Genomic DNA, 10514 nt, shown 5'->3' with positions numbered 1-10514 from the left:
AACATTATCTTTCACAATATAAAAAAAAATTTGGCTAACTTTACTGTTGTCTTATTTTTTAATTAAAAAAAGTGAATTTTTTCCCAAAAAAGTGCGCTTGTAAGACCGCTGCGCAAATACGGTGTGACAAAAAGTATTGCAATGACCGCCATTTTATTCTCTAGGGTGTTAGAAAAAAAAATTATAATGTTTGGGGGTTCCAAGTATTTTTCTAGCAAAAAAAATTGTTTTTAACTTGTAAACACAGAGGGGTAGATCCTCGTACAATGGCGCATTATTGCGCCGAGCGTAGCGTATCTAAGATACGCTACACTGCTGTAACTTACCTGGCTTTGTTTCGAATCCTCAACGAATTCGCGCCGTAAGTTACGGCGGCGTAGTGTATATGTTGCGGCATAAGGGCGCGGAATTCAAATAGGAGTGATGGGGGCGTGTTTTATGTTAATACGTCGTGACCCGACGTAAACAACGTTTTTTTTAACTGCGCATGCGCCGTCCCTGGGGGTATCCCAGTGCGCATGCTTGAAATTAAACCGGAACCCGCCAATGCTTACGACGGTGACGTCATTCTACGCAAATTCCTATTCGCGAACGACTTACGCAAATGATGTAAAAAATTCTAAATTGTACGCGGGAAGGACGGCCATACTTAACATTGAGTACGCCTCAGTATGGCAGCTTTAACTATACGCTGGAAAAAGCCGAACGCAAACGACGAAAAAAAAATGCGACGGGCCGGCGTACGTTCGTGGATCGCCGTAAATAGCTCATTTGCATACTCGAAGCGGATTACGACGGGAACGCCACCTAGCGGCCACCATTAAATTGCATCTTAGATCGATCCCAAATGCCGTCGTATCTTGGTTTGAGGATTCAAAACAAAGATACGACGCGGGAAATTTAAAATTACGCCGGCGTATCAGTAGATACGCTGGCGTAATCCTTTTGTGGATCTGCCTCCGAGTCTGAAAAACAGGCTTGGTCTTAAAGTGGTTAAGGTAAACAAACACGTAGGCTTACAACCCCTTTAAGTTGTAATATATTAATATTATAGGAGATTGTGTACTTATTTCTTTGGAACATTGATGTTGTAATCGACTCATGGCACTTTTGTATAAATAAAGAATACAAAAAAAAAAAAGAGCACTAAGCTGTTTTTTACCTTCATTTAAAGGCCAGGAGGGACACTGCCAAAAAAAAAAAATATAATTACAAACATGATTTCAGAGTTAAGCCTCGTACACACGATCGGATTTTCCGTGGACAAAACGTAGGACATTTGTCCGAAGGGCGTTGGCCAGGAACTTGTATTGCATACAAATGGAAAATAATTGTCGGCCAACAAATACGAAACTACGCGTTTTTTTCACGTCGTTAAAGCCCACACACGACCATTTTTTTACGACGTTAAAAACGACGTGAAAAATTAGAGCATGTTCGAAATTTTTAATGGCCATTTTTTACATCGTGAAAAATGCTCTGGAGCCCACACACAATCGTTTTTTAATGACATGAAAAAAAAACGTCATTTTTTACAACCCGAACAACGGTCGTGTTTAGGCGGCATTAGAGAAGAACCCAAAACAGGAACGATGTGACACCATAGGCGTGCGCACAGGGTGCGCACAGATTCTCTCTACTGCCCTGGGCCCCCGTTTCCACCACAGTGGTTCCCGGATTCCCTCCTCTCCTTTCCCACCGGCTGCTGCTGCGGGTACACACAGGGGGATGTTTTAAAGTGGAGGTTCACCCGGAAATAAAAAATTTTAACATTAGATTGATGCTCATTTTGTCTAGGGGAATCGGCTATTTTTTTTTAAATCGAAGCTGTACCGTTTTAGAGAGCGATCTTCTCCGCCGCTTCCGGGTATGGGCTGCGGGACTGGGCGTTCCTATTTGATTGACAGGCTTCCGACGGTCGCATACATCGCGTCACGAGTAGCCGAACGTCGGTGTGCAGGCGCAGTATAGAGCCGCACCGACGTTCGGCTTCTTTCGGCTACTCGTGAAGCGATGGATGCGACCGTCGGAAGCCTGTCAGAAGCCTGTCAATCAAATAGGAACGCCCAGTCCCGAAGACCATACCCGGAAGCGGCGGAAAAGATCGCTCTCTAAAACGGTAAGTACTGCTTCGATTTTAAAACAACTAGCCGATTCCCCTAGACAAAATTAGCATCAATCTAATGTTAATTTTTTTTATGGGTGAACTCCCGCTTTAAGATGAGTGAGGAAGGGGCCGGTAAATATGTGATTTACTGGCCCCTGGTAGTATGGTTTTATTGGGTAAAGGAGAACCGAACCTTTAATGGCCACTTTAAATGATCATCAGAATATGAGGGTTCGGCTCCAGTTTGGGACCCATAAAGCTGTGATTTGAAATACCTTGTGAAATAGATTTGTTCATTTCTTGTCTGATATTATATTTGGCAATTACAAAGCTCTGTACCAATACATAACAACTTATACAGATGTGGTGTGTAATACAGGTGTGCCACAACCAAGATGGCGCCTGACATCTCACAGGCTGCATGTCTAAACTCCCCAGAACCACCCCCCATATAATGTGGGATGACAGAACCCCTTAGGCGCTGGTTTTCTATCAATGCCGGTTATTGTATCATCAGGAAAGCAGCACCGACTTCACTTCTCCTCGGAGACGTGCCACCAGAAAGATGGCGTAGGGGATTCCCCGCTGCAGTACCGAGCATGCGCGCCGGGGGTCGCTGGCTGATGACGGAAGAGCTCACTCTGCCACGTCTCTCCTGGGCAGCTGCAGAAAGAGGGAAGAAGAAGAAGAGAGAGAGGGGGAGAGACAGGCTGCTGTACCGGTACCCCCCCTCCTCCACCTACACAACATGAGCCAGTCCGGAGCTCCCTACTGGGGGGAAGAGAAGAACCACAACTGATGTCTGAGCCACCCCCTCCCCCCACCTGTACATGTGTGAGTATGACCCCCCCTCCCCCCAATAATGTATATATACACCCCCCAATAATATATGCCCCTCCCCCACCTGTACATGTGTGAGTATGACCCCCCCAATAATGTATATACACCCCAATAATCTATATACACCCCCTCCCCCCAATTGTACATGTGTGAATATGACCCTCCCCCCAATAATGTATATACACCCCCCAAACAATGTATACACCCCCTCCTGTACATGTGTGAGTATGACCCCCCCCCCCCAATAATGTATATACACCCCAATAATCTATATACATCCCCTCCCCCCAATTGTACGTGTGTGAATATGACCCCCCCAATAATGTATATATATATATACCCCCCCCAAAAATGTATATACACCCCCCTCCCCCACCTGTACATGTGTGAGTATGACCCCCCCCCCAATAATGTATATACACCCCAATAATCTATATACATCCCCTCCCCCCAATTGTACGTGTGTGAATATGACCTCCCCAATAATGTATATATATATACCCCCCCAAAAAATGTATATACACCCCCCTCCCCCACCTGTACATGTGTGAGTATGACCCCCCCCCCCAATAATGTATATACATCCCCCCAATAATGTATATACACCCCCTCCCCCATCTGTACATGTGTGAGTATGACCCCCCCCTCCCCCCAATAATATATATATATACACCCTCCAATAATATATACCCCCTCCCCCACCTGTACATGTGTGAATATGACCCCCCCAATAATGTATATACACCCCAATAATCTATATACACCCCCTCCTCCCAATTGTACATGTGTGAATATGACCCCCCCAATAATGTATATACACCCTCCAAAAAATGTATACACCCCCTTCCCCCATCTGTACATGTGCGAGTATGACCCCCCCAATAATGTATATACACCCCAATGATATATACACCCCCCTCCCCCCATGTGTGAGTATGACCCCCCCCCAATAATGTATATACACCCTCCAAAAAATGTATACACCCCCTTCCCCCATCTGTACATGTGCGAGTATGACCCCCCCAATAATGTATATACACCCCAATGATATATACACCCCCCTCCCCCCATGTGTGAGTATGACCCCCCCCCAATAATGTATATACACCCTCCAAAAAATGTATACACCCCCTTCCCCCATCTGTACATGTGCGAGTATGACCCCCCCCAATAATGTATATACACCCCAATGATATATACACCCCCCTCCCCCCATGTGTGAGTATGACCCCCCCCCCAATAATGTATATACACCCCCCTCCCCATCTGTAAATGTGTGAGTATGACGCCCAAAAATTTATATACACCCCAATAATATATACACCCCCTCCCCCATCTGTACATGTATGACCCCCCCCCCCCAATAATGTATATACACCCCCTCCCACCCATCTGTACATGTGTGAGTATGACCCCCCCCCAATAATGTATATACACCCCCCTCCCCCAACCTGTACTTGTGGGAGTGTGACTCCCCCCCCCCCCCCCCCAGTAGTATATATGCAACCCCCCTCCCTGTACATGTGATTATACTCTCCCTGCCTGTATATGTATTGCTTGCCACCACCCCCCCCCCCCCCCATATAGTACACCCAGCCCAATGCCCCGTACACACGATCGGAATATTGGACGTCGGATCGTACGACTTTTTCCCGCTAGATAGTTGCAAGTAGAGATTGAATAAGTTACTAAAGTCACAGAGATTCTCGTACGACAGAAAAAGACGATCTTGGAAGTGATGTGATGTCACGTGTTGTGATGTATTTGTGTTGTGATGTCACGTGTTGTGATGTCACGTGTTGTGATGTCACGTGTTGTGATGTATTTGTGTTGTATTTTCGGACGACAACTGTACTGACTAAACGAGAATGGTACGATCCAGTACCGTACAAGGAACATTTTCATGCTTGTCCGATCATATCGGAGGAACTGTCCTGATTGGCTCTCTGGTCACGGATTCTCATTGTTGCTGTGATTGGCCTGGAAGTTATTAAAGAAGTGATCACTAGATGGATACATTGTATAGGACAGTGATGGAGAACCTCGGAACTACATTTCCCATGATGCTCATGCACTCTGCAGTGTAGCTGAGCATCATGGGAAATGTAGTTCCAGAACATCTGGGGTGCCAAGGTTCTCCATCCTTCATATAGAAGGTGCAATGTCTTCATATGAGTCCCCCCCCATGTATTGTATGCGGGAGCGTCCCATCACATGGAGAAAGAAATAAATCAGCCCAGGGACTGCCGATCCCTGCCGAAAATACCATCTGCCTGGCAAACGTTCTGTGGCTTCAGTCATTTCTGAGTCACTGACCTGCAACGAGGACACAGGTGAAGAAAGTCAGAGAAAAGTCAGCAGTGCTTCTTTATCTACTTGTTCCAGGTCAGTGACATCGAGGATTGAAGAGAGAGGCTCAGCATGACGGCCAGGAAACTACGAGACGTCAGCCATGGCAGAGACGCCTCTCTTCTGACCAGTTTGTTACAGTGGTAAAGATGGTTGGGGCGGAGCCATTCTTGACTTTTACAGGAAAAGTCATGTCTCTAGTGAATGGATAGGCTGCATTCTCAGTGATGTCACCGGTCTCTAGTGAATGGATAGGCTGCATTCTCAGTGATGTCACAGTCTCTAGTGAATGGATAGGCTGCATTCTCAGTGATGTCACCGCTCTCTAGTGAATGGATAGGCTGCATTCTCAGTGATGTCACCGGCCTATAGTGATTGGATAGGCTGCGTTTTCAGTGATGTCACCGCTCTCTAGTGAGTGGATAGGTTGCATTCTCAGTGATGTCACCGCTCTCTAGTGATTGGATAGGCTGCATTCTCAGGTCTCTAGTGAATGGATAGGCTACATTCTCAGTGATGTCACCGGTCTCTAGTGAATGGATAGGCTGCATTCTCAGTGATGTCACCGCTCTCTAGTGACTGGATAGGCCGCATTCTCAGTGATGTCACCGCTCTCTAGTGAATGGATAGGCCGCATTCTCAGTGATGTCACCGCTCTCTAGTGAATGGATAGGCCGCATTCTCAGTGATGTCACCGCTCTCTAGTGAATGGATAGGCCGCATTCTCAGTGATGTCACCGCTCTCTAGTGAACGGATAGGCTGCATTCTCAGTGATGTCACCGATCTCTAGTGAATGGATAGGCCGCATTCTCAGTGATGTCACCGCTCTCTAGTGAATGGATAGGCTGCATTCTCAGTGATGTCACCGGTCTCTAGTGAATGGATAGGCTGCATTCTCAGTGATGTCACCGGTCTCTAGTGAATGGATAGGCTGCATTCTCAGTGATGTCACAGTCTCTAGTGAATGGATAGGCTGCATTCTCAGTGATGTCACCGGTCTCTAGTGAATGGATAGGCTGCATTCTCAGTGATGTCACAGTCTCTAGTGAATGGATAGGCTGCATTCTCAGTGATGTCACCGCTCTCTAGTGAATGGATAGGCTGCATTCTCAGTGATGTCACCGGCCTATAGTGATTGGATAGGCTGCGTTTTCAGTGATGTCACCGCTCTCTAGTGAGTGGATAGGTTGCATTCTCAGTGATGTCACCGCTCTCTAGTGATTGGATAGGCTGCATTCTCAGGTCTCTAGTGAATGGATAGGCTACATTCTCAGTGATGTCACCGGTCTCTAGTGAATGGATAGGCTGCATTCTCAGTGATGTCACCGCTCTCTAGTGACTGGATAGGCCGCATTCTCAGTGATGTCACCGCTCTCTAGTGAATGGATAGGCCGCATTCTCAGTGATGTCACCGCTCTCTAGTGAATGGATAGGCCGCATTCTCAGTGATGTCACCGCTCTCTAGTGAATGGATAGGCCGCATTCTCAGTGATGTCACCGCTCTCTAGTGAACGGATAGGCTGCATTCTCAGTGATGTCACCGATCTCTAGTGAATGGATAGGCCGCATTCTCAGTGATGTCACCGCTCTCTAGTGAATGGATAGGCTGCATTCTCAGTGATGTCACCGGTCTCTAGTGAATGGATAGGCTGCATTCTCAGTGATGTCACCGGTCTCTAGTGAATGGATAGGCTGCATTCTCAGTGATGTCACCGGTCTCTAGTGAATGGATAGGCTGCATTCTCAGTGATGTCACAGTCTCTCGTGAATGGATAGGCTGCATTCTCAGTGATGTCACAGTCTCTAGTGAATGGATAGGCTACATTCTCAGTGATGTCACCGGTCTCTAGTGAATGGATAGGCTGCATTCTCAGTGATGTCACCGCTCTCTAGTGAATGGATAGGCTGCATTCTCAGTGATGTCACCACTCTCTAGTGAATGGATAGGCTGCATTCTCAGTGATGTCACCGGTCTCTAGTGAACGGATAGGCTGCATTCTCAGTGATGTCACAGTCTCTCGTGAATGGATAGGCTGCATTCTCAGTGATGTCACAGTCTCTAGTGAATGGATAGGCTACATTCTCAGTGATGTCACCGGTCTCTAGTGAATGGATAGGCTGCATTCTCAGTGATGTCACCGTTCTCTAGTAAATGGATAGGCTGCATTCTCAGTGATGTCACCTCTCTCTAGTGAATGGATAGGCTGCATTCTCAGTGATGTCACCGCTCTCTAGTAAATGGATAGGCTGCATTCTCAGTGATGTCACTGCTCTCTCTAGTGAATGATTGGATAGGCTATAACAGAGGACTCAGTGACTAGGGCTGGGGAAAAAAATCGAGTTGCGAGGGCAAATCATTTAGATTTGGACCAAATCGTTTTTTTCTTCTAGGCCTTGCCTAAAAAATCTTGCCCTCGCTGTGATCCTGGGAAAAGGCTGCGGCAAGCTGCGGGCAGGATGTTTTAGGCGAGGTTGCGGCTTCGGCCTAGTCCGCGGCATTTTCCCAGGATCGCGGCGGACTAGGCTGAAACCGAGGCCTCGCCTAAAAACTTAGGACCGGCGCGGTGTCCATTGGAAAAAAAAAACTTGATTCGAATCAATTTTTTTTTTTTTTTTTTTTAAATCGCTGATTTTTTGGAGGGCCAAAATCGCCCACCTCTATCTGTGACATCATGGAACTCTAGTGTCTCCCCTCGCCATGCTGTCGCACTTCCTGAGAATTTGGATCTGAGTTTCAGAGGAACCCGTTTGCAGTAATTCTTTGCATGCGTCCCGTGTGATTTAATTATATCTTGTCATATAGACATCTGTTGGCCGCACTCCATTTTTTGTGTGGTTAGTTTGTGCCCGGAGGTGCTTTTTATTTGTGCTCCGGACTTAATTTTTTATAATTTTTTTTTTGTAGTTTGCAATATGATTAGATCTCTAGATATGAGCTGTTTGTTTTTATGTCTTCGGTGAACTTGGAAGGGCGGCCACAATGCAGATAAGCAGATTTCCCACAATCATTTATTGCCCTTCCTGGCCGGCTTTAACCCCTTCCCGCCATGCGTACGCGCATATGCGGCCTCGGCTTTCGGGGGTTATACCGGTATGATGCCCGCAGTTGCAGGCATCATCCGGTATCATTTTGTAGAGCGGGCAATTGGCTTTCCAGGGATAACCATCGATGCGGCTTAAAGCTGCTCGGTTGTTATCCCGGAGGAGCGGGAGGGGACATTCCCCCCCCCCCCTCCTGCCGCCTCCACCGCTCTTACCGGGCTTCCCTTCCCACCGGGAGATCCGCTGCACGATCCGTTGCCCCCAGTGCCCAGCGAGAGACTGAAACAATGCCACCAAACGGCAACGATCCAGTCTCTTCAGTGTGAACACATGACGTCACTTCTGGGTTACTCGGCTGCCAATGGCGCTGGTTTAAAAAAAATACACGGTATTCAGAATCGCCGTTTTTGGCGATCTGAATTCTGAATACTTTGAAGTGCAAAGGAGGGATCGGGGGGTCTAAAAAAGCCTCCATAAAGAGTACCTGTCACCACCTCTTGGAGCCGGTTCACACAGGGGCGACCTGTCAGGCGACTCAGCCGATGACAAGTCACGGTCCGCAGTAGTCAATGGAACCGTTCTAATAGGAGCGACGCAAGTCGCTCCGACTTAGAAAAAGGTTCCTGTACGACTTTGGGGGCGATTCAGGGGGGACTTGCATTGACTTCAATACAGAAGTGGTGGAACGGTATGCAGCGCTGAAAATTCTTATAAAGAACAAATTATGCATCAATGTGATGATAACACAATAACCTGTGAGTGAGTGTCCATTTAAAACAACCAGCACAAAAAGAAAAACACAAAGAAAAAAGTCCATCAATATGGGGTGTATGACCACATCCTCATCTTTGGAAGGACTTTCTGCACGGTAGAATCGAAAATAGATGGAATACTCTTACCAGATGTCGTGGATCTGCTTGTCAGCGACAACAGATCACAAAGGCATGTAAGGGATCGGCTCGGCTCTGCTCGATGTTGGTATAGTGGTAAACTCACCACGGGGTATCCTGTTGGGTGGCTGTAGGCCTGGACTGGAACCTCACCGTAGGTGTACTCGCTCCAACTCTAATCCGTAGACAGGAACCAAGGGTCCGATTCTTTAAACGCCAAATGGTGGTGCAAACAGTGGTGTCCACTGGTGCAAGGTGCACACTGGTATGGAGCTTTTGAAAAAACTTTGTATCCAGGCAAGTCATGCAGGGAAGAGAAAGAAAACAATGCTCCGGATGTTGTTTTCTTTCTCTTCCCTGCATGACTTGCCTGGATACAAAGTTTTTTCAAAAGCTCCATACCAGTGTGCACCTTGCACCAGTGGACACCACTGTTTGCACCACCATTTGGCGTTTAAAGAATCGGACCCTTGGTTCCTGTCTACGGATTAGAGTTGGAGCGAGTACACCTACGGTGAGGTTCCAGTCCAGGCCTACAGCCACCCAACAGGATACCCCGTGGTGAGTTTACCACTATACCAACATCCAGCCGAGCAGAGCCGAGCCGATCCCTTACATGCCTTTGTGATCTGTTGTCGCTGACAAGCAGATCCACGACATCTGGTAAGAGTATTCCATCTATTTTCGATTCTACCGTGCAGAAAGTCCTTCCAAAGATGAGGATGTGGTCATACACCCCATATTGATGGACTTTTTTCTTTGTGTTTTTCTTTTTGTGCTGGTTGTTTTAAATGGACACTCACTCACAGGTTATTGTGTTATCATCACATTGATGCATAATTTGTTCTTTATAAGAATTTTCAGCGCTGCATACCGTTCCACCATTTTATTTTCAATTTTTGTCATATTGCTTGTGTGGCTGCTCACTTGATATTTAGATTAGCGCAGTATCTCCCCCTTTTCACATTTTCAATACAGAAGTAATTTTGCAAGTTGCCTCTCGAGACGCCTTGAGATCGCCTTGCCGAGTCGCCCCCAAAGTCGTGCCGCCTGTGTGTGAACCGGCTCTTGCTGTCACAAGGCATGTTTACATGCCTTGTGACAGCAATAAAAACACAATTTTATATTACAAAAATTAATAAGATACGTTTTTTTTTTTTTTTTTTAAAGCGCTCCCGTCTCCGCGAGCTCACGCAGCAAAGAAAACGCATACGGAAGTTGCGCCCGCATATGTAACCGGTGTTCAAATCGCACATGTGCGGTATCACCGCGAGCGTCAGAGCGA

The 10514-nt window shown here is 46.9% G+C and overlaps 1 protein-coding gene across 5 annotated transcripts in view; it reads left to right on the top strand.

The window, feature by feature from the left end:
- Positions 1 to 2727: 2727 nt before the first annotated feature.
- Positions 2728 to 10514, top strand: part of TMEM39A (transmembrane protein 39A) — a 100955-nt gene continuing 93168 nt past the window's right edge. For 2 of the 5 annotated variants that reach the window (XM_040339093.1, XM_040339092.1), the window contains exon 1: positions 2729 to 2941. The gene's annotated coding sequence lies outside the window, so the exon portion shown is untranslated. Of the gene's footprint in view, positions 2942 to 10514 lie in introns of all 5 variants that reach the window. The other 3 variants (XM_040339096.1, XM_040339094.1, XM_040339095.1) reach the window with 2 other exon arrangements.

Source organism: Rana temporaria, chromosome 2 (genome assembly GCF_905171775.1).
Source record: "Rana temporaria chromosome 2, aRanTem1.1, whole genome shotgun sequence".
NCBI lineage: Eukaryota > Metazoa > Chordata > Amphibia > Anura > Ranidae > Rana > Rana temporaria.
Note: the sequence above shows the minus strand (reverse complement) of the source record. Positions and strands in the feature narration are given on the sequence as shown.